Here is a 6532-nt window from a genome sequence, read left to right on the forward strand (position 1 = left end):
AACTACCAGTTTATTATCTGTATTTAGGAGTCTATTTTTTCATTTGTTCATTTGTTTTGTTTTTTAAATTCCACAAGTGAAATCGCATGGTATTTGCCTTTTTTGTCTAACTTATTTCGCTTAGAATAATACCCTCTAGGTCTATTCATGTTATTGCAAATGGCAAGATTTCATTCTTTTTTATGGCTGAGTAATATTTCATTGTATACATATACATCTTTAGCCATTCAGCCATCAGTGGACATTTGAGTTGCTTCCATTTTTTGACTATTGTAAATAATGCTTCAATAAACATAAGATTGCATGTAACTTTTCAAATTAGTTTCATTCTTTCTGGGTAAATAGTAATGGAATTCCTAGATGATATATTTCTGGGTTTTTTAGAGTTTTACTTAAATAATCTCTACACCCAGCGTGGGGCTTGAACTCACAACTCTGAGATTAAGAGTTGCATGCTCTTAAAAAAAAAAAAAATCTCATGCTTTTCTGACTGAGCCAGCCATGTGCCCCTGATATTTCTATTTTTAATTTTTTGAGGAAGCTCCATACTGTTTTCCACATGGCTGCACCAATCTACATTCCCATAAACAGTGTACAAGGGGTCCCTTTTCTCCACATCCTTGCCAACACTTGTTATTTCTTGTCTTTTTAAAACTAGCCATTTTGATTGGTGTGAGGTGATAAATAATTGTGGTTTTTTTTTTTTTTTAATTTATTTTTTATTGGTGTTCAATTTACTAACATACAGAATAACACCCAGTGCCCGTCACCCATTCACTCCCACCCCTCGCCCTCCTCCCCTTCTACCACCCCTAGTTCGTTTCCCAGAGTTAGCAGTCTTTACGTTCTGTCTCCCTTTCTGATATTTCCCACACATTTCTTCTCCCTTCCCTTATATTCCCTTTCACTATTATTTATATTCCCCAAATGAATGAGAACATATAATGTTTGTCCTTCTCCGACTGACTTACTTCACTCAGCATAATACCCTCCAGATAATTGTGGTTTTGGTTTGCGTTACTCCTAACGATTAGTGATGTAGAGCACCTTTTCATGTGTCTGCTGGCCATCTGTATATCCTTTTTAGAAAAATGTTCAGGTCCTCTGCCCATTTTTTTAAAAGATTTATTTATTTATTTATTCATGAGAAACACAGAGAGAGAGAGAGAGATAGGCAGAGACACAGGCAGAGGGAGAAGCAGGCTCCATGCAAGGAGCCCGACGTGGATCTCGATCCCAGGTCTCCAGGATCACACCCTGGGCTGAAGGTGGCGCTAAACCACTGAGCCACCCGGGCTGCCCTCTCTGCCCATTTTTTAATTGGAGTGTTTGGTTCTTTTGGTGTTGAGTCATAAATTTTTTACACATTTTGGATATTAATCCTTTATCAGATCTCTCATTTACAAATATCTTCTCCCATTCAGCAGCTTGCTTTTTTGTTTCGTTGATGGTTTCCTTTTCTATGCTAAAGGTTTGTTTTTGGTGTATTCCCAATAGTTTATTTTTGCTTTTATTTCTCTTGCTTGAGAATACATATCTATAACATGATGCTAAGGCTAATGTTAAGAGATTACTGCCTATGGGTTTTTTTTTAAGATTTTATTCATTCATGAGAGACAGAAGGAGGCAGAGACATAGGCAGAGGGAGAAGCAGGCTCTCTGTGGGGAGCACAATGTGGGACTGATCCCAGGACCCCAGGATCATGACCCAAGTCAAAACCAGACACTCAACAACTGAGCCATCCCGGTGCCTGCCTATGTTTTCTTTTAGGAGTTTGATGGTTTCAGCTCTCACATTTAGACCTTTAATCCTTTTTGGTTTATTTTTGTGTGTGCTATAAGAAAGTGGTTCAGTTTCATTCCTTTGTAGCTGTCTGTTTTTCCCTATACCACTTATTAAGGAGACTGTCTTTTCCCTATTGTACAGTCTTGTCTCCTTTGTCATAGATTAATGGACTATATAAGTGTGGGTTTATTTCTAAGTTCAGTGTCTTGTTCCATTTATCTATGTGTTCATGTTTTGGTGCCAGTACCATACTGTTTTGATTACCATAACTTTGTGGTGTATCTTGAAATCTGAGATTACGAAGATACCTTCTCAAGATTGCTTTGGCTAGTTAAGGTCTCTTGTAGTTTGATACAATGCTGTTGGTATTTTTTTTTCTTTGTTTTGTTTTGTTTTTCCTGTATAAAAAAGATCCCAATATCAAGATAGAAAGGGGAGAACAAGGGACATACCCCTTGGTGTATGAAAATGGGGAGGAGGGGGCAGGAGAAGGATAAGCCTCAAAAGGAGAGGTGGAAAGGGAATGTCATTAAGGCAGCCAAATATTCTCTGTAAAAAGTGGGAGTTGTTTCCACAGCCTCAGAGATGAAGGCCAAGACTGCCTTCTTAGTTTGGGGAGCTCTCCACTCAAGTGTTCCAAGGAAGAGAAAAGACAGCTTCTCTCCTCTTGCTACTGTGGCAGCCGTTCCACTGCTCACTCTGGGTTACCTTCTGCCTTTTGTAGATAAGAGTGCTGCAGGGCTCGGAAGGCAGAGATTCGCTTGTGTGGGTTAAAAGTCAGCATCTCCAGCAGCAGCTGTGCTCCAGACTCCTCCATCTCAGGTACCACTGTGTGTACTGGACGGGGGCCCTCTCGGGGGAAAAGGCTCCTCGGGGCAGAGACACATCTCGGGGCCAGTCATCCTCTGGGGGCAGCCCGATCAGGTCCAAGATTTTGCCTAACTGGTCAGCTTCAGAGTTTCCACAGAAGAGAGGCTTGCGACGAAACATCTCTGCGAAGATACAGCCACTCTCCACATGTCCACGGGTGTTGCATAGTGTTGCATACGTAGACTGCAGAAGAACTTCTGGAGCAGGATACCAGAGTGTAACAACCACAGGCGTAAGTGCCATCTGGTAGCTGTAGATTCTGGCCAGGCCAAAGTCAGCCAGCTTGACTGTCCCACCACTGGTCACCAGAATGTTCTCGGGCTTCAGGTCTCGGTGAAGGATGCAGTTGGCATGAAGGAAATCTAGGCCTCTTAGAAACTGGCACATCAGATCCTTGATGGTCTCCACTGGCAAGCCCGGTGGGGGTGCCTTGTCCAGGTACGTTCTCAGGTCTTGGTCCACGTGCTCAAACACCAGGGTCACTTTGGTCTCCCAGTTGGTTCGGGCAGTGGCGCAGACGTCCATCAGCCGGACAACGTTGGGATGCTCAAAAGCCTCCAGCCGCCTCAGCAATGCCACTTCAGGAACTGTGCTGATGGGAAGGCCCCCTCCGGCACCTCCTCCTTTAGGGACTCTAACGCTCTTGAGGGCCACGAAGTGGCCGCTGTGCGGATCACGGGCCTTGTATACCGTTCCATAGGCACCAACCCCAATCTCAGCCACTGGCTCGTACCGAGGAGTAGCCATTCTCGGATCAGAGAAGACCCTCACCCGGCGCCGGGTGCTGCAGGGGCGGCCCGTTACAGGAGCTCTGTCCGGGGCGGCTGGACGCTCCGGCCCGACCATAGACAGTGCTGCTGGTATTTTGATAGGGGTTGCATTGCATCTGCAAATTGCTTTGGGTAGTGTAGACATTTTAACAATACTAGTTCTCCCACTCTGTGAGCCTGGTGTATCTTTCCATTTGCTTGTTTCGCCTTCAATTTCTTTCATCAGTATTTTTATAGTTTTCAGAATATACGTCTTCCATCCACCTCCTTGATTAAACTTATTCCTAGGTATTCTATTTTTTTTATACACAATTGTAAGTGGGATTGTTTTCTTAATTTCTTTTTCTGCTACATTATTAGTTTATAGAAATGCAACAGATTCCGTGTATTAATTTTGTATCTTGCTATTTTACTGAATTTATTTATTCTAATAATTTTTTGGTGTAATCTTTAGTGTGTTTTATATGTGGTATCATGTCATCTGGAAATAGTAATAGTTTAACTTCATCTTTACCAATTTGGATGCCTTTTATTTCTTTCTCTTGTCTGATTGCTACAGCTAGGACTTCCAGAACTGTGTTGAACCAAATTGGTGACAGCAGACATCCTTGTCTTGTTCCTCATTTTAGAGGAAAAACTTTCCTGTTTTCACTGTTGAATATGTTAGCTGTGGATTTTTCCTATGTGGCTTTTATTCTGTTCTTTTCTCCACCACTTTGTGGAGAGTTTTTACCATGAATGGATATTTTATTTTGTCAAATGCTTTTTCTGCATCTATTGAGGTGGTCATAATGGTTTTTATCTTTTGTTTTGTTAATGTGACGTATCACATTGATTGAATTGCGAATGTTGAACAACAGTTGCATCCCTGGAGTAAATCTCACCTGATCTTGGTGATTGCTGGTTTAAATGTATTATTGAATTCAGTTTGCTAATTAGCTAATTGCTAATATTTGGTTGAAGATTTTTGCATCTGTGCTCATCAGGGATATTGGCCTACAGTTTTGGTTTGATTGGGTTTGGATTGGTTTTGGTTTTATATTGCTTTGTTTGGTTTTGGTATCAAGGTAATTCTGGACTTGTAGAATGAATTTGGAAGTATTTTGTCCCTTCTATTTTTTTTTTTTGGAACAGTTTGAGAAGAGTAGGTATTAATTCTCCTTTAAATGTTTGGTAGAATTCACCGGTGAAGCCATCTGGGTCCAGCACCTTTGTTTGTTGGGAGTTTTTGATTACAAGTTCATTTTCATTACCAGTAACTGGTCTGTTGAGACTTTCTATTTCTTCTTGATTCATTTCTAGAAGATGATCTGTTTCTAGGAATTTATCCATTTCTTCTAGATTCTCCAATTTGTTGGCATATAATTTTTTGTAGTATTCTCTTAAAATTCTTGGTATCAATTGCAATTTTTCCTCCTTCATTTCTTTTTTTTTTTTTTTCCTCCTTCATTTCTGATTATGTTTGAGTCCCGTCTCTTTTTTTCTTGATGAGTCTCACTAAAGGCTTATCCATTTCCTTTATGTTTTCAAAGAACCAGCTCTTAGTTTCATTGATTCTTTTCTATTTTTTAGTTTTAAGTTTTGTGTATTTCTGTTCCAAACTTTATTATTTCCTTTATTCATCTAATTTTGGACTTTGTTCTTTTTCTTTCTTTTTTTTTTTTTTTTAAGATTTTATTTATTCATGAGAGACACAGAGAGAAAGAGAGAGAGAGAGAGGCAGAGACACAGGCAGAGGGAGAAGCAAGCTCCATGCAGGAAGCCCAACGTGGGACTCCATCCCAGGTCTCCAGGATCACGCCCTGGGCTGAAGGCGGTGAGCCACCCGGGCTACCCCTTTGTTCTTTTTCTAATTCCTTTAGACGTAAAGTTAGGTTTCTCGAGATAGTTCTTGTTTCTTGAGGTAGGCCTGTATCACTATAAACTTCCCTTTTAGCACTAAAGTTGTGCCTTAGTTGTGTCTCAAAGATTTTGTACTATTATGTTTTTATTTTTCTCCATGTATTTTTTATTGTCTCTGATTTCTTTGTTGACCAATTGGTTATCTTATCTGTAGCATATTATTTAGCCTCCAAGTATTTGTGGGGTTTTTCTAGGTTTTTTTCTTATAACTGATTTCTAGTTTCATACAGTTGTGGTCAGAAAAGATGCTTGATATAATTTTAGTCCTCTGAAATTCATGTAGTCTAATGTATCATTCAAAGCCATTGTTTCCTTGTTGATTTTCTATCTGGATAATCTATCCATTGATGTAAATTGACTGTTAAAGTGACCTACTATTATTGTAATATTGTTCATTTCTCCCTTTATGTCTGTTCATATTTACTTTATGTGTTTAGGTGCCCCTATGTTGGGTGGTGCATAGTTATTTATAATTGTTACATCCTCTTGTTGGATTGATCCCATTATCATTATGGCATTATGTAATATCCTTCTTTGTCTCTTTCTACAGTCTTTTTTTTTTAGTCTATTTTGTCTGACAAAAGTACTTCTACCCTTGCTCTTTGTTTTGGGGAGTTTTTTTTGCTTTCATTTACAGGAATATCTTTTTCCATCCTTTCACTTCCAGTTGGTATGTATCTTCAGATATGAAATGAGTCTCTTGTAGGCAGCATATACAAAGGTCCTGGATATTTTTTTTTAATCCATTCAGGCACCCTATCTTTTGATTGAAATATTTACTCCATTTATATTTAAATGATAGCTGTGTACTCTGCCATTTTGTTCATTGTTTTCTGTTATAGTTTTTCTTTTTTTAATAATAAATTTATTTTTTATTGGTGTTCAATTTACCAACATACAGAATAACACCCAGTGCTCATCCCGTCAAGTGCCCACCTCAGTGCCCGTCACCCAGTCACCCCCACCCCTCCTCCCTTTGTAGTTTTTCTCTATTCCTTTCTTCTCTTGCTCTTTCCCTTGTGGTGTGATGGCTTTCTTCAGTGTAATGTTTAATTTCTTTTCTCTTTATTTTGTGTGTACGTATTATAGGTTTTGATTTATAATTACCATTAGGTTTATAGATAACATCCTATACATATAGCAGTCTATATTAAGTTGATGGTCACTTAAGTTCAAATACATTCTGAAAGCACTAAATTTTTAC

At 39.2% G+C, this 6532-nt stretch overlaps 1 pseudogene; it reads right to left on the minus strand.

Annotated features, from left to right (window-relative positions):
- Positions 1–2188: 2188 nt before the first annotated feature.
- On the minus strand, positions 2189–3460 carry LOC144281672 (cyclin-dependent kinase 4 pseudogene; annotated as a pseudogene).
- Between the last annotated feature and the right edge of the window lie 3072 nt (positions 3461–6532).

The sequence above is a fragment of the Canis aureus genome, chromosome 13, assembly GCF_053574225.1.
Source record: "Canis aureus isolate CA01 chromosome 13, VMU_Caureus_v.1.0, whole genome shotgun sequence".
Taxonomy (NCBI): domain Eukaryota; kingdom Metazoa; phylum Chordata; class Mammalia; order Carnivora; family Canidae; genus Canis; species Canis aureus.